This window comes from Felis catus, chromosome A1 (assembly GCF_018350175.1).
Source record: "Felis catus isolate Fca126 chromosome A1, F.catus_Fca126_mat1.0, whole genome shotgun sequence".
NCBI classification, from domain to species: Eukaryota; Metazoa; Chordata; class Mammalia; order Carnivora; family Felidae; genus Felis; species Felis catus.
This window is the reverse complement of record NC_058368.1, coordinates 58786562-58805499: the sequence shown is the minus strand read 5'-3', so window position 1 is coordinate 58805499 and position 18938 is coordinate 58786562. Positions and strand designations below refer to the sequence as shown.

General features: G+C 34.4%; 1 long non-coding RNA gene across 1 annotated transcript in view; it reads left to right on the top strand.

The window, feature by feature from the left end:
* The window catches only part of LOC111560056, a 40178-nt gene extending 21586 nt beyond the window's left edge, over window positions 1-18592 (top strand). The window contains exons 2-3 of the long non-coding RNA XR_002741542.2: window positions 13405-13507; window positions 18385-18592. This is a non-coding gene — a long non-coding RNA (uncharacterized LOC111560056). The remainder of the gene's footprint in view (window positions 1-13404; window positions 13508-18384) is intronic.
* Window positions 18593-18938: the final 346 nt, after the last annotated feature.

The following is an 18938-nucleotide window of genomic DNA, read 5'->3' as shown; positions in this document are numbered from 1 at the left end:
ATTGTTCCACAGTAGAGACTTTATCTAAATTATTTACCTATCTTTAATCTGTAGAACATAATCTGGCATATAGGGTGCTCATTAAATCTTAAATCAATGACAGAAGAAATAAATGACAATGGAAGTGGCTTATAAAGACACACAGAGACTTGAGGGTTATTTTTGGATGTTTAGTTTATTTCTAAAAGTTGTAAGGAATCATTATAAGCTACCAATGATATGAGTTGAAAGATACTGTGTAATTTGGAAGGTAACTTCCAGGAGATTGAATTATAAGTCAGTGAGAGAGTAAGGCAGAAAAATCAAACTGGAAGTTATAGCAAAAATCTAGGCAACATAGGATAAAGAATTGAATTAGGCCAGTGATAGTTGCAATGAATAAAAAGGGATAGAGAAATGGAGTGTCTTCGATTTCCCATAAACTGGGAAGAGTGAATTGTACACATAATTAATAAATGCAGTTATCAAAACTGGTGGTTATTAATTGGAACTATGTTCATCCAATTAAAGTTTAATAAGACTCAGGTACCAAATTAAGTGGCTTACATACTTTATTTCATTAAATCTCTAAGCAATTTTATGTAGTTGGCATCAGTAATCTTATTTTACAAATAGACCAACATTTGTAGGTCACAAGTTAATTTATGTTAGAACTGAAACTTTAATGCAAATCTATCTCAATCCATAATATCTCTTGTGAAACATTTAGTTTGATGAAAGCAAATTAGACTTTGATTAAATATGGATAATGTGCAGAAGACAAAGAATTTCCTTATTTCTTAATCACCTGTTGTTATAGAATATCTCCTTTAAATCATTATTACTCTTTCATCCAAATCACATTTTTTTATGCTATAGCAATTTTGATGACTGTTGAACTTGCTGTTTTTAGTGGAAAATTCTAGTTCATTTAGAATAATTTTCTCTAAGCCTGGTAAATGAGCAAACCACTAAGAGTTAAGGCATAATGGTGGTGATTAATAGATGTTAGGAACTTGGGAATCTTGGGAAATATATTGTATGACAATTAGAAATCTTAATCATCTGGATATGCTGCACCAGTGGTCTTCATCTTATGAGATAAAAAAAACATAGAGGGAATTGCACATACAACAGATGATAATAATAGAAATCAAGGGTAATTCAAATAAAAAATCATTACCTGCTCATGGTATAATTACTAATATTAAGTAAATAGCCTACAGCAATATCAAATATAATAAGCCAATAACAGGGTGAAATCAAGTGCAATTCCTCTTTGTGCCTGTTGTACTGGTGCCTTGTGCAGCTTAACCACTCACTGTACAAGACTCTTCAGTTTTTATGAAAGGTTTTTACAAGAGTTGCATTACTATCTGCCAGGTGGATTCGAATCCTCCACGTTGACTTCCAGCTTTTGCTATGATCTTACCTAATAGGATGTAAGAAGCATGTATTTATTTTTACATGTGGTTAAACTAAAAGTCAGTCAGAAATAATGAATCTTTCTTTTTCCATCCCCTTCCAAATATGATGTATTTAACACTTCCTCTTCAAGGACAGCCTTCCGGATGCTTACTATTAGAGAAATCTTGCATAGGAGGTTTAAGAAAGGCTAACTCATTCCGGACTATAATGTGAGTGGGAGCGGGTTTAAATGTGGCTGCCCCAACCAATCACTGACGTAGCAGCCAGTTGTGCTGTGGCCCATGAAGCAAACCATGAGCTGCACGAAGCTATCAGGCCACAGTAAATAAGGTTAGTTGAGAAATAGGCTAAAGTATAGATTTTCTATACTTTATAATATAAAAATATAAGAAAAATAAAATAAAAACAAAAGCAAAGCAGTTCAGCTAATAGAGTACACAGAGAACAGCCGTGTGTTCTTGTTATATAGTATATACTGTATAGCTCTACACAAATTTAATGCCTGGAGTTAATCTATATTTTTCATAGCGATGCCTTTTATTTTGTAGTATATTCAAAAAAATTTTTTTAACATTTATCTATTTTTGAGGAAGAAAGACAGAGTGCAAGCGGGGGAGGGGCAGAGAGAGAGGGAGACAGAATCTGAAGCAGGCGCCAGGCTCGGAGCTGTCAGCACAGTGTCCGATGGGGGACTCGAACCCACGGACAATGAGATCATGCCCTGAGATGAAATCGGATGCTTAACTGACTGAGCCACCCAGGCACCCCATATTTTGTACTATATTTTTGACAGAACAATAAACAAAAAAAATGAATGAAACGATATAGCATTTTTAATAAAAAATTGCCATCCAAATTTCTATTTCTCAAAGTTGATGCCATGTAGTTTACACCAGAAGGATATCAGGATATTACAAACTACATAAAACACAGACATCTGCTCAAAGTTGCTTCAGCATTTTCTTCAAAGTTTATTATTTACATAAAAAGATGCACACAAATTTTTAACACGTCCACTTGAAGAGCATACATTTATATATTGCCCTGTGAAGTATGATTTTTCATTTGGATCAAGTGATTTATTTATTTTCCATTTTCAATTACAGGTTTTATTTTTATTTTTCATGTGTGTATGTGGTGGGAGGCAGGTATAAAAGAAAATAATAGATGTTAATATGCTGACTGCATTACCAGAAGAAGTACATTTCAAAGAGTTAAATTATGCCTGGTTTACATGAGTGTCCTCAGATTATTCAAATAGAGAATCAGGTTGTTGTTGTTGTTGTTGTTTTCCTAGTGAGGATTTAATTTTTTTCATAGAATTCATGGAGTCAAAGGAAAGCTTTTGAAAATTTATTCTATTGTAAATGGGATTCCTGGGTGGCTCACTCAATTAAGCCTCCAACTCTTTAAAAAAATTTTTTTTAATGTTTTATTTATTTTTGAGAGAGAGAGAGAGGGACAGAGTGCAAGTGGAGGAGGGGCAGAAAGGGAGGCACAGAATCTGAAGCAGGCTGCATGCTCTGAGCTGTCTGCACAGGGCCCAACGCGGGGCTCAAACCCAGGAACCGCAAGATCATGACCAGATCTCAAATCAGTCACTTGACCCACTGAGCCACCCAGGTGCCCAAGCCTCCAACTCATGGTTTCAGCTCAGGTCATGATCTCATGGTTGATGAGTTTGATCCCTGTATGGGGCTCCATGCTGACAGTGTGTTGACAGTGTAGGCTTGTTTGCAATTCTCTCTCTCCCTCTCTCTCTGCCCTTCCCCTGCTTGCTCTCTTTCTCTCTCTCTCTCAAAAATAAATAAATACATAAATAAACTTAATAAATTTTTTTTTTTAAAAAAGACAAAAACTCAGACTCTTTAATACAGAGAACAAACTGGTGGTTGTCAGAGGGGAGGTGGATAGAGGGTTGGGTGAAACACATAAAGGAGATTAAGAGTACACTTATCTTGATGAGTACTGAGTAAAGGTAAACAAAATGTTCTGTCTAGAGAAAAAAGTCAATTACAGCCTTCAAATTTTTAAATCTTATATGTAAACTTGAATAAGATTGAAAAGTATTTATTAAAAAGAAAGCTTAGGGGGCACCTGGGTGGCTCAGTTGGTTGGGCATCCGACTTCAGCTCAGGTCATGATCTCGTGGCCCATGAGTTCGAGCCCCTGTCAGCTGTGCTGACAGCTCAGAGCCTGGAGCCTGCTTCTGATTCTGTATCTTCCTCTCTCTCTGCCCCTTCCCCACTTGCACTCTGTCTTTCTCAAAACTAAAAATAAACATTAAAAAATTTAAAAAAAAGAAAGCTTAAAACTAATAAGGATATATATTTTAAAGTAAAAAATTAGATATTTAAGGCTGAAAATTGATTAAAATCTTGAATATGCATCAAAAAGATTTACTGTGTTTATCCCATTTATTAATCTTCAAATAACATAAATATTATAGCCACTTTAATGTAGATGTGCATGTAGATAGATAGATAGATAGACAGATAGATACACATATACATATACATATACATATACATATACATATACATATACATATACATATACATACATGTGTCACAAAAGTTTTATGCATGACCAGAAGGGGCATATTAAGACACACATTTAGAATAGCGTAAAGCAATTTACCACATCTTACCCCTAAATTTACCTTTTTATTTGTAGCAGAGGATGTGATTGTCATAGGGAAGATGATGGCATAGTCATCATTTGGATATATTGGGCACATTTCCAAATTGTAGACATTCAAACTTATTTTCAATTCAATTAAAAAAAAACACAGGTAATATTTTTACAAAATATTTTTAAGCCACTAACTGCATCTGGATCTCTTCAGTCACACTGTATAAATGAGTCACAAATAATCAGGTAAATCACAATAAATCATTTTAGTAAATAATCAATTATACTTCCTATGAAATTTCAGAGTTGATTTTTTTCTAAAATATGATTTCCTGTTGACTGTGTACCTGAATATTGTCCACTATCTAAATCTTTAGATGTTGAGTAATTGATATGGTCTCATATATGATATTTGAATAACACAAAGTCCCTATGCAGATCAAATTGACGGTTTAATATTTAGTGGTCAAAATGTGTAATAAGTGATCTCAAAAGAAGTCATAAACAAAAGGACAAAATTCATTTCTAAAATTAGCTTCCACTAATTAAGGATATTTAAATCTAAAATAAGTTGTGTTTATTTAACATATTAAACAAAGACCTATGAAGAAAAGCAAAGACATTTTTAATCTCTATTGAAATAGGAAAGATTACAGATGGCAATTTCCCTTGTAATAAGCCATATTTTCTTAGCCATAATTTCATTCCTATTGTCTCAGAATAACAAATCAGTTAGACAGAAGGTGAGATATCCATTTTCACTAACATGAATATTCCATAAACAATGCCACATGATGTGCTAAACTTTCAAGTATGCAAATATATTTCCTATAAGATGTTTTCCAAATAATGGTAAAATATGAAACTTTACTAATCTTTGTCATTGATTTTGATAAACATAAAACTTTTCTTAGCTTCTATTAGTTTTGAATATAGCATCAAATCATGAGGAAAAAAAGTTCATTGAAATCCAGTTATGACCAGCTTCAAGCTCAACTCATACTAAAAAAAATGAGAAAATTATTGACCCATATTTAAGACATTTTCTTATTAACAAAATACTATTATCAACTATGAATGTGAGATATATGATGTGTGTTATGCATAGTTTACTTAGATCCTATGCCAGATGCTAGGTTTTGCAATTGTGAACCATTAAGAAAATATGCTCATGTGAGTACATTCTTTTGGAGAACAGAGTTATCCTTTCTAGGAGAGTTTAAAATCTTTTGAATGGGGAAGGGATTATTCTTGCTTAGAATGAGGAGAATTTTAACATTGAAGTTTTGGTGGAGTTTTAATGCCTTCCATAAACATTGGACTCCAATCCTGCTAATATATTCATGTTAATTCATATTCCTCTAGTCAAACCCATATTGTAGTTTATTCTGTGTTTGTGAGTTTTAAAGAAAGCCCTTTGTTTACACTATATCATAGATTTTGAAAAAAACAAATGTTTTATTCAAAATGTATTAAATGTTACCACTTTGTAAAATTCAACTCTTCTTTTTGGAAACCAGTGTTATACCTGAAAAGCTGAAGATTATAGGTATTTGGCTCTTTTCTAATTTGTTTTGAAATTTCTCAGGAACACAAGTAGGTAGTTTGTGATTGGCCTTGTTTTTTCCTAGGCCTTAATTTTATATTTGGGAATTTATTAAGATTTAAAGTGATCATTTCAATAAAAATCTTATCTAGCTCCCATAGAAAACTCCTAGTTCTCATGTAAAACTGTTTCAGTATACAAGTTGATTGGAATGGAAGAATGCATGAAAGTCTCTGTGCCTTTCAGAATACATGATTATTAAAATGTATTTGGTTACAGGAAAAATAAAGTCAGAAAGTGATCTAATTATGAAGTTAGAAACTCAGTGCTTGTGCCTATTGGCTGCCTGTCTTGGCAGTCAGGTCTCTCATAGGAATCATCCACTTGATTGCTCTATCTTCCTGTGATGAATTCTATTGGTACCTGGTGTTAAACTTCATTAGTTGCTTGTAGTTACATATTGCTATCTCCTGGTACAGTGCCCAGTTTCAACTTTCATATCATTCTTACTATAAACATTTATTGATGCAAACAAGTTCACTTGAACAACTTAATTACAATGTACACACATTTGGATTTTTTTTAATGGATGATTTATTTTTAAAATGTAACTACTGCCCAAAAAAGGCAGACAGTGAAATTGTTATATATGATCTCTCACAAAAACATGTCATAATATTATTTTCAATGTCAGATGTAACTAACTGTATCTAATGGAGGAAAACAGAAGTTCACTATCCTACATACACTTTTAATAATTCACTTTTGTGTGACTAAGGAATATAAAGACAAAACTAGAGTATTTACTTTTCTTTACAATTAATTTCAAGTAAAGTGTAATATGCAATTGTGTGTGTGCATTTGGAGACATGAATTTTGAAATCAGTTTTGCTATTTTGTAAAAATTTTGTGTGAATGGATAATTCGAAAACAAGATTCATGATGTGTGATTTTTTAACTAAAAGTATGGGATGTTTATATTACTTGCATTTACCAAAGAGATGAAACACTTCTAGCAAATTTTGAATAAGCTGATGGTCTTGATGTTCCTTCATCTACTCTAATAATAGAGAAATCAAAGTTTAGACTATATGAACTATTAGGTAGATGAAGCATGGCTTTTCATAAAGAAAATAAATTTTAAAATAATTAGAGATAAACATAAATAGCTAACTGAATTAAAATAGAATTGATTAATGTTTAGCTTACTTTATAATAAATTATGGTTAACATGAGGTAAATAATAAAATGCATATGCCTACTTACAGTAGATTCAGACTATTAGCCAATAGGTAGAGAGCTAAATTTAGAAATACACAGATGTTTGTTTTCAATGCTGGATAACTGTGGTATTTATTTTCTTCCTCGAGTAAGGATGTGTAGATACAAATAGCATATAGTAGGAGATGCCATGGTTCATCAAAAATAATACAATACCTTATATAAGTATTATATGCCACTAAAATATTTTAAATGGCTCTATATCTGACAATCAAAAAAGTCCACTGATGGTGCAGAGGATTGAGGATTCCTTAATGTATTAGTTACTTACGACTAACAAATAATATAGCTACAAGGAAATAAAAAGATGGACAATGATAAGGGCATTCCTTGACTTACATAAAACATTTTTAGTAGTATATGATAAAAAGCCAAGAGTTTTTAACATAAGACCTGATGTCAACCACTGGCATAGAAAGTGGAACAGGCACTAGAACCCTTTGAGAAGGACCGAGGAGTCCAGAAACATTTCTCTAATCCTTCCCTAGAAATAGTTGCAGTCATTTAGCAGGTTAATGTGTATTAAGCAAAGGGAAATACCTAGAAAGTCTGAAGACTACTGGATACATCTGAATAGACAGTAATAACAGGAAATCTAGAAAACTTCATTGCTTATGAGGTCTAAATAAAAAGTGGACTTCAAATTCATATATCTCACACTGTATCCAATAAGTGTTTGGGGACCAATTCTATGGTTAGTTTCCTCCCCTAGTGTATAATTAGGGTAGATATATTCAGTAGCTGCCCACAGTCTCTTATCGATTTCCTGATCTGTGGACTAAAAGCCTTTATGAAGGCTTTTCCCTCTCCCTCGTCAATATAGCAATTCAGAAACAGTATGGTACCCCAGGAGGTATTGCAGTGCAATGAGCAACAACATAAAAGCCTCAAAAGATGCAGAGGTATTAGTCACCATCACATCTTCTTTCTATTAAGGTGTTACTATTTTTAAAAATGGGTCCATCTTTTGGTAATTCAAACCATCAATTTAATCATTTTTGTAGGGCCCAGAGCAAGCACACAATCAATCTTCTGCATGATCTGGTGATATTAAAGGATTCTGTGTTGGGCCAGTGTGCTGTGTGGTGTATCTTTTAAGCCTCAGTATGATAACTTTTGATAGATTCCTGAGGTGTTAGAGCAAGTCTATGCTTTCGGGAGCAGGCAATTGGTTTCAGTTTGAAAAGGAAGTCCTTGATATAATATAAGACTTTGGAAAAGAATCATGACAGATCCATCTGTGGGCATCAAGTAACTGTGTAATCAGAACTTCCTATCATGAGCTGGTTAGCATTAGATCTACTGAATCATAAAGTCAGCCAACTGCAGGAGTAACCCACTATGTGATGGAAATGACAAAAAAAAAAAAGGATTTGGCATAATCAGTTTCAAAAAGCACAAATAAATTACAAGAACATTTGGCACTGATTCCTTGACAGATACTCCTATTGCATAGGGATCATGCAGAGAATGCTTAGGACAACACTATGGGAAGGAAAATATCAAACCTGTTACATAATAGGGGCAGTGCAGTATGTTGTTGATGCTAGCTCTAAATATACTACCACCTGTTATGGTAGTACCTGTGCCACCCTGTGTCCCTTGAGCACTGCCCTCCAGAATGCAGTGTGTATGCTAAATCCACCTTTGACGTAGAGTGCGAGACTTAGGAGACGAAAGTTGTTAAGTAGGATTAGCTCTTCTCACCATGACTCCCTGAGACCCAGCTGCAGAATTTTTGCTTCCCATCTGCACTACCTAAGGAGCTCCCATATCCAAGGTATTGTTTTTAGAGGAAAGGACACTTTCTTTTTTTTTTTAATAGTTTCAAGTTTTTATTTAAATTCTAACTTGTTAACATACAGTGTAAGATTAGTTTCAGGTATAGAATTTAGTGATTCATCACTTGTGTACAACACCCAGTGCTCATCACAAGTGCCCTCCTTAAAGGACACTTCCATAGGGACATAGTAAAGGTTCCACTGAACTAGAAGAAACAGCCACTACCTACCTGGTCACTTTATTCTCCTGCTGCCTGTCGACTAGCAGATACATGTAGGAATTACTACAATGATGGCAACAGTGACCCCGATTTCAATGCCATTCTAGTGGTCTCTATATTATAAGAAAGTGTTGTGGTATGTCTAAAATGAAGGATATTCACTGGGGTATTTCTTGGGGTTTCCTTGCCAAATGATAATCATGAACAGCAACTGCAACAACCCAAGCCTGGCATAGATAGGGAAACTAAAGTTTAAGATACTTTGAGGGTGAGGGTCTCAGTCATCCAACCAGGTAAGCAACCTGGACCATCTAAAGTACAGGCTACAGAAAGTGCAGGCTCTAAAATGGCTGGAAAAGACCTGAGATGATTCCTTTCAATCAGGGCCCCAGGACAAGATGCAGGTAGCAGGCGTCTGCAGCTTGTCCCATGAACCCTTCTCCCTCTTCATTTAGTTTTTGTAGAGATTGGGAAAGCTGCTATCTTGACTGGGACTTCGTGATGAATGGGGAATGGAATGTCTAAGTGAAGAGAAGTGATACAAAGGTGGGATCTCTCTTCTCTTGTGCATCACTTCATTTCTTCTCTGATTCACCTCTTATCCCTGATGAGCCAGTTGCATCAACCAGTTCTGTACAGGTGCAAAGTGATAACATCTCACGACTGTCTGGTAGCATGTACACATCATGTTTTGCTCTCAGGCTTACCTCATACAAAAAAGCGGGCCACCTGGAGAAACCTTGGCACTTATACTTGGGCAATTTGGAAGTGAGGGCAACTTTAGGTGTTGCAGCACATTTCTTAGGGTGTCTTATAAGGTCCTATGGAACTAAGCTCCAGGCTCCGGAAGCAGTGGCCAACTTGATAAAGTATCTTTGAATGCTGTATCTTTTTGACAGTCTGTCCCCAAGGCCCATTTAAGCCTGCATCTTGGAATTACAAGGCTAAAGAAGCCACGTGTACAAAACACTTTTTCTCAGCCCCTGTTTCAAGGCATCTCAGACTAATTACTCTGGTAGAGAAAATTCTTGTGACATACAATATAAAGAGGTCAAGGAAGAAAAAACAAAAACATTAGAAGAAAAGTGACTTTATACTTGTGTGGCAATATACTTTTGTACTGAGGTATTTATTTGGTCAATACATTTATTAATTAACAATCAACTGAATATTTGTTGATGAACTAACACTTGTTAATTGTATATGCTATTATGGTAAATAAGATAGGGTTACTGAAATAAGGCTTAGATGTGTTTGAAAAGTATTAAAATTATAAACTGAACATAGCTACATAGAAAATGAATGATGTGAAATAGGAAAAGAATGAATAGGAGTATACTAGCTTTTGAGATGTTCATGGTTTACACTATGTTGTTTGCATTGAGAAGTCCATTTATTTTTAATTCTTATTTACTGTCTATCTCTTGAATAGACAATATTCTATACTTGTCTATAGAATTGCCATCAATTGTCTATAATTTTAGTTCATATCACTCAGCTAAAATGGTTACATAAAGGGAAGTTTTTTTTTATGATGTTCTATTTATTTTCCTAGTAGAATACTCTTCTTCAAAAAGTAGCTAAATGTTGGAAAAGTAACTTATGCTTTGGAAGTAAAAGCTGAAATTTTTCATTCCTGACATAACATTTACTTGCCATATTAAATAAATTGAGTTAACCTCTAGTGGAGCCTCTGTTCATTCATGACAAAGTGTGTATTTTGATGCAAAACTTGAAGTATAGTTCTGATTACTAAGTAAGATAAAGTATATAAAATTCTTGGCTGGTGGTAACTGCTGAATATGTAATATCCATGAAAAGGCAGGTAAATAATAACGTTGTCTTCTGTTTTTGCTTTGTTTTGCTTTGGTTTGTTTGTTTTATGGTCACAGGAGACAGAATATGTGAAAGTATATGCCATGTCTGATATAATACAGATATTTGAAGAATATTTCCAGTTCCTTTCAGGCAATATGAATTTATTCTTGGGCTACAGCTACCTAACATCCCTATTTACAAGCAAATCATATGTTTCCGTCAAATTCCCATCTACACAGCAGCAAGCAAAGTGATCACCATGGGAAATTAGGAGCCCTTCCTTACAGTGCCCAGACAACTATATTTTTTATCTGTTTTGTGAGTGCTTTTTTTCCCCTAGGCTGCAATTGGAACTTCAAAAGTTCTCTCTCATCCTACTGATGATGTGAAAATCATCTGCAACATTTTTGTCTTTAACAGAGCCTATTAAAATGTTTAGCTGTATCTCCAAGACCTAGGATTCGTTGTTTCCTTCAAAATAAATCTTTAAATAGAAGAAGGGTTCAAACATGTAACTTTTGTTTAGTGGTCTTCTTATCACTGATGCACCTCTTTACTTGGTTTCATTTCTGTTTTAAAAGTACAGACCAGGGAAATAAACTTACTGTCAACCCGTGAGATGCACTATGTTTGTAAATATTTACTTCAAGTAGGCAAGAGCAAAAAAACAAACAAACAAACAAAAAAAAACAAACAACAAAAAAAAACCACACCACACCTTTTAGTGGAATGCAATTTATTCTCATCTCCAAATATATGAGATTTGCGTAGTGGCTTTTCTCCTTTTGGTCTTCAAAATAGACTAAGAATAAGTATGGTGTTTGAAGGGATTACACCAAAATGTGATAGACCTACAATCTGTAACTAACCCTTCCTTTTTGCATTTACATTTACATAGTAGTTCTCTTTTTTTGGTTCTACTTTTATTTTAAATAAAATTAAAAAATTTTTTTTAATGTTTATTTATTTTTGAGACAGAGAGAGACAGAGCATGAATGGGGGAGGGTCAGAGAGAGAGGGAGACACAGAATCTGAAGCAGGCTCCAGGCTCTGAGCTGTCAGCACAGAGCCCGACGCAGGGCTCGAACTCACGGACGGTGAGATCATGACCTAAGCCGAAGTCGGGCGCTTAACCGACTGAGCCACCCAGGCGCCCCAAATAAAATTTTTTTAATGTTTATTTATTTTTGAGAGAGACAGAGACAGAATGCAAGTGGGTTGGGGCAGAGAGAGAGGGAGGCACAGAATCTGAAGCAGGCTCCAGGGTTCCGAGCTGTCAGCACAGAGCCTGACGCAGGGCTCTAACTCACAAGCTGTGAGATCATGACCTGAGCCGAAGTCCCACGCTCAACCAACTGAGCCACCCAGGCGCCCCCGTTCTACTTTTAATGCTTTTCCCATTTTATGCTATATAATAAATGATGTGTGCTACACATTTAAATCTGCATATAAGACTGAATGTTTTCTTGTGAAAATAATTCCAATATATGCATCCTACTTTTATATTTTCCCCTATTTCTATTCTTATAATGACAAAACATTAGTTTGAGGAAATCTCAGTACTTTAATTGATTAATTTAATTTAATAAATTTTGCAAAAAATAATTGTCATAGATATCTGTCACATTTATGTTGCTCAAACGATTGCCTATCAATTATGTTGATAAGGAAACAATATACTTCTGACACATATATAACCATTAATGGCTTAATTTTAAGTAAAAAATCAGAGCATATTTAAAGAAAATATGATATTTAGTTGAAAAATTATTTGGGGGCAGCTAAGTAAACATTATAAAAGGACAACACAAATCAATAGGCAGCATGTTCAGTCTTCCGAAAAATATGATTTTTTTCAAGAGTTTCTTGAAACATTGAACATCTAAGCATTTTAATACTACATTTAAAAACTGATGCTAAAACCCACCATTCAAGTAATATTTTAGAAAAAAACTTGATGCCAGAATATTAGAAAGATTGTCGATTAGGAAACTAATTAAGAGTCTGTAACGCCTTTAAAGCATAAAGACACATGACAGTAAGGGCCAAAGGTTAGGTGGTTTTATGAGAATGGAAACTAAGATATGGATATGATAAAGAAAACCTCATCAGGATTTTGAAAAAAAAAAAAAGATACTGGTTCAAAGCTGTTAGAAATCCTGAAGCTATGGGGAGCCTGGGTGGCTCAGTTGGTTAAGTGTCCAATTTCAACTCAGGTCATGATCTCATGGTTTTGAGTTCGAGCCCCGCGTCGGGCTCTGTGCTGACAGCTCAAGCCTGGAGCCTGCTTCGGATTCTGTGTCTCCCTCTCTCTCTGTCCCTCCCCTGCTTATGCTCTGTCTCTCTCTTTCTCTCTCAAAAATAAATAAACATTAATTTTTTTAAAAAAAAGAAAGATATCCTAAAGCTGTTTCAGATATTTTAAATCTTGCTGAGCTAGAACAGTTGTGGGATTTTAACATAAGTAGAGGAGTCAGAGGGACAGTTGGTTTCAAACCTGCTGAATGGGGATTACACTAATGATTTAGTAACCATGCAATATTGCTTGTAAAGTGATTATATAGTAACAAGTTGATCAAACTGATTTAGGAGTAGAGGTAAACAGAGATTTATTCAAGATTATATGTTAAATGCCATGGTACCCTGAGAAGGAAGACTCACTTTTTTCACTTACCTTTACCAGTTTTGCTAAAAGGAATTGTAAATGTTTCTCTAGGTGCCTCAGGACACAGAACAAGCAAAGGAAAAACTGCAGCCAGGAGAACATGGTTTACAGATAGAGCACATTTGCACAAAGAGCTGTCACGTTAGAAAAAGAGGTAAGCTATTTCATGCATGTCTAAAAAATAAGGCAACCAGCCAGAATTTTGTAAAGCAAAGTGGGAGGAAACAAAGAATCCTATGGAAGACAACTGATAAAGAATCAGTACTCAATGTACTTTGGGTAGGTGCAAAGGAAATCACGGCATTTTTGTTTATTAGTAATGAAGGCCTTGAAGCAAGTATAGTTGAATAAGAGAAGGGAAAATGGGATCTGAGTAAACAGATCCACATTGATTCATATTAAGGTGAACCCATATCCAGGTTTGAACACCACCACCTACTATTTTAGATTTCAGTTCCTTACAGAAATAAGTTTTAAATTTCATGTTGTGACTTGTTTACAAATATTTACTCAGAATGCTATGTCATGTGCTATGAGCTACTGTATCAGTTTACTAAGATATAAAAGTGCAATTATGCCTGGCCCAGGAAAGTGGGTGCTCAGGCATAGGAAGCCAATTAGCAACATTGTGCCTAGAAAGAGGTCAGTGGAGACATTGACTGTCATCTCTATTGTAGAAATATGTCAAGTTATTGGGAAGACAGCACTCCATATAACACCAACAGTAAAGAGTGAGCTTAAAGTAACTTGATAATAAAAATATTCATCATAGCTAATAATTATTGAGTGCTTTATATATATAATAAATTGTTAAGATGCTCATTTACAATATTGAAATTAATCCTGATGGAAAACTGGAATACGAGTGCTGTTGTAACATCCACTTTACAGATGAAAAATACATGAGAAAATAAATGATATGCTCAAAGTCACAAAGGAAAAAAAAAAGAGGAGCCAGGATTGACTTCAGTTGCTCAGTGGTATTAAAATCCAAACCATATCACTGAATTACTTATACTACATTTTCTTACAAAGTGAGGTTTTTAAATTTTTTTTTTATTTTTAAGGTAATGGGTTTCAGTTTTATGGAACAAATAATTTTTCATATGTGTCTTGATAAATATATCTGTATTAAATATTATACATTGAGTTGCTAATAGCTCACTAAGATTTATAATTAATAATGATTTCATTATTAATTATAACACAACTCTATTATATAATAAATTAACCCTAGATTCCATAAAATTAAATAATGAGTTAATGTTAATGGAGATAAATAGTGGGACAGACTTGATTTCAGGATCTTTTTGTTTTTGTTCTTATTTTGATAAAGTGAGGCCTGAGGTTGATGGTGTAGAGATTTTGAGGTTGAGAGAAGGAAATCATGGCATAATTTTGAGAGAAAATGTCATAATATGAAATGTTGTACTAGCTGGTACCCTTCACACAAATTGCTGGAATAGTCTATAACCCGTACTATAAACACTTACATATCAGTGTTAAGTATTCACGGCCTTTGATTTCAGTACATGTGCTTTAAAATTTTTTATTGTAAAGTCTAATTAACAGAAGATACAGAAAAGGACATACAATTTATGGAGTCTTTTTCTCCAACATTACAGTTCACCAAAATTCATATTATTAACAAGAATTGTTAAAATAATATATCTCTAAGGTATTCTACACACTAAGCAGTTATTGTCACAGCAGCTGTGATTTCTGAAAAATAGGTGGGAGAAAAGCTATCCTGGCTTTACTTGAGGGATGAAAGTAAATAAGGGCAAAATTCTTAAATATCGGTCTATCAAAGCATCTGGGTCTGGGGAGTTTCAGTGAACTGGACACAGAATAAGTCACCTCAGTGATGATGGTGAGAAAATACCTGGGGGATTCACAAGAAGAGGCTTAAATTACAGATCAGTTCTGCATAATAATAGTGATTGAGTCTTGGCCTTTGTTATAGAAAATAGGTTGGTTCCCAGATTACCTAAGGATGTAACTGAGAACTCCACAGGACAGATGGGAATCCTGAGGAAAAAAAGAAAGAAAAAGACAGAAAAAAGAAACCATACAGTTTCATGGACATTTTCGTGATACCTTTCATAATATGAATAGAAGCTTAGAGAGACAATGGAACAGGCTAACTAACAGAAATTCTAACTGTTTTCAGTTGTCCCGAAGTGGCACATTTCCAAGAGGCTTCTTAGGGTGAAAAACACTGAGGTCATGAAGGATACACCTAGTAGAATACTTTAACACTGCAACTTTGAATATTCTTTAATTTGTACATGCTGCACAAATGTCTAAGCTGTTCACTGTCAATGGTTGTAATTCAAGACCTAGAAATTTATTTATCCTTTTATATTAGATTCCCTGTTTGCGCTTTCAACTATGAAAGTAACACAACCGAATTCTCTGTATCTTGTAATTTAGGCTCACAATACAAATTTGTACATAATGATGATTTAATACTTATTTTATCAAGCTGTATATGCTTGTTTATGCTGCATTACAACAAATAAGTGAATCACTTCTAGGAGTCCTGTATTTTCTATATATCATTGAGTTATTCAGCAAATATTTATTAAGCACCTATTATATAGCAGCACATACTAGAAACAAATTAAAATGAGATTTTAAATATAAAATGATTATTCAATTCTTTGTGATTCTATTGAATTCCATGGTTATTTAATATTTTCATATTTAATAATTTACAACTCTTCTTCTACTAGAGTCCATGCATTTTGTTTAACATATAAATGATGATGTACTATCATAAGTTTACAGGAATAATATGGCTCTAAATCAGTATTTTATCCTTGAAATTTATCTGATACTCTAAAAATTTATGTAAATTATTTAATAATTAGTTAATAAAAGATAATATTTCCATATTACACTTTACCAACTCTATGTTTGTTAAATACTCTAATATTTATGTAAGGTTTAGGGTTTTCTGTTTTATTTACTTTATTCTAGCCACCTGGAGGATGAGGGACCCTGTATGTGTAAATGACAAATGCCATTTTTCAGGAGAATGGAATTCCTAGGGAAATACAGAAGGGATCAAACAAATAGAAATGGATCGGTAGCTTTCTTTGTAGGTCAGGGAATCATCTTTCCATTCTTGCTCTTGAATCCTTTCTAATTTGGGTCATTTAATAGTCTGTGTAATAATATGGGTCTGAAGGTGGCTCCCCCTTGGGAAGAAAATTCCATGCTTAAAATTTCTCCTAAAGCAAATATGGTATCAAAAATAAAAGGACTGAATGACTTGTCTTTGACATGCTTTTAAGTCTTTTGAGAAAAAAAAATTATCTTGTTATTTAAAAAGAATAGTCTATGTCAATTTCAATATCAATAGAATCTTGAAGATAGACAAGGATGTAGTCTAGGTTTGTATATAAGGCTAAAATGATTCTTCCTACCATATAGTTAATTAAGCTTATTTTACTAAGAAGAATATGTGGAATGTTTTCCTTAAAGACTATTCTATTCAAAACTCCCTTTAGTTTGCATTTCTATAGTGGAGCAACTGGAGAGGCTCTTGAAGCTTATATCTAATTTAAATTTTGGCACAGCAGTGCCTTCACTGGAAACTTGAATTAAAACTGGGTTTATTTAGGAGAGAGATGGGGAGTGAGATAAATATAGCCTTTTATGCTTGGTCAGCGAAGAAAGAAAAATGTAGAATTCCAGAGCTAGATGCTGAAGAAGCAGCTTCCTGAGTCATCTGGCGTATATTTTGGTCTTAGCAGGAGCAGCAGTTTTTTTGGTATGTTGATAGATACCGAGATACTGGGAATCATTCCTGGAAGTCTAGGCTAGCCATGTTTCTCTTCAGCTCTTTCAACAATTCAGTAAATAGTTTTATAATCTGTATTAAATCCCTTTACCATAAAACTGGCTAGATTATAATCATTCTCTGTACCTAAACCCAGATGTGTGCCTCCAGCATCATAAGAAAACATAACTGTGTAAGCTCCTAGTCATATTGTGATAAACAATATAAACACTATGTCTTCTCCTTGTGTATCCATCTACATAACTTTCCTGAGACTCTGGTCCTTGTAGCCAAAGGTAAATACTGGGCCAGACACATAGTAAGCCCCAAATAAATATCCTCTGACTCATTATTCTGTAGCTTGTCTGCATAGGGTTTTAAGGCACACCATAACAGTGCAGGATGTGGTTTCTATTTTTTGCTTTTGCAGTTCATGTAATGAGTACTATATTATTACTATTCAAAGTGTATTTACTCGTTTTTATTTTTTTAATGTTTATTTTTGAGAGAGAGAGAGACAGAGTGTGAGTGGGGGAGGGACAGAGAGAGAGGAAGACACAGAACTCAAGTGGGCTCCAGGCTCTGAGCTGTCAGCACCGAGCCTGATGCGGGGTTCTAACTCATGAACTGTAAGATCATGGCCTGAGCCGAAGTTGGTAGCTTAACTGACTGAACCACACACGTGCCCCCCTACTCATTTTTCAATAGAGTGTGGCACCTTTGCTGAATTTTTAAAAGAGACAATATTTTTCCTATTGTATGGATAGATCTAAAATACATTGAGGGGCTCCTGGGTGGCTCAGTCGGTTAAGAGTCCGACTTCGACTCAGCTCATGATCTCACAGCTCGTGGGTTCAAGCCTCAGACAGGCTCTGTGCTGACAGCTCAGTCTAGAACCTGTTTCAGATCCTGTGTCTCCCTCTCTCTCTGCCCTTCTCCCACTCGCTCTCTGTCTTTCTCTGTCTCAAAAATAAATAAACATTAAAAAAATAGTAAAAAAATAAAAAAATAAAATACATTGAGAAACTGGAATCTGATATTTCCAAATTAGTCTATATACTAAAGTAATACTTTTAGAAATGACATCATATGCTAATATCACATTTACTATAGTAATATTTGTAGGAATTATAAGTTAATACCATAAACATGCACCTCTGCTAACGTTTTTAAAAAATCATAAGCTAATATTACAAACAATGCATTATGCTCACTTTTAACCCTGCCAAAACGTTTTGTAGGCAACAACCTGTCTGGCTTGTGTACCTACTTGGACATCCCCATGGTTGACACACTATGACACAATTGTCCAAATCAAGAAAAAGAAGAATTTGGTCTTTAAGCATAAAGACTGTCAACTTTTTTTTAGAAAAGTAAGCTTCATAACAGTATCTGTTTCTGAGGTCACTATTACTGGTTGAGATTAAATCATTTGTTTTATGAACTAAATGTCTTGCATGTTTATTTCAGCTGCCTGTGTAACTGACCCTATGGAAGAAGTTTATTAATTATACCACATAAGCCATAAGTCAGAACTTCAAAGCTGTGCTTTGCATAAGCAGCATAAACAGGAGCAATGACTTTGTACGATTTTTAGCAATAGCATCAACATTTAATCAAAATTATCACCCAGTTTTGCTTTTAACTGTGAGGCTATGTATATGTTCACTACCTGGTACCAAATTCTTTCCTGGATCTTTGGAAGAGATAATTGAGTTGAGCATGAGCAGGATAAACCCTACTGGATAACGACACCTAGAAGAAAACTCCACAAATGTGACCAGTTAATCATAGC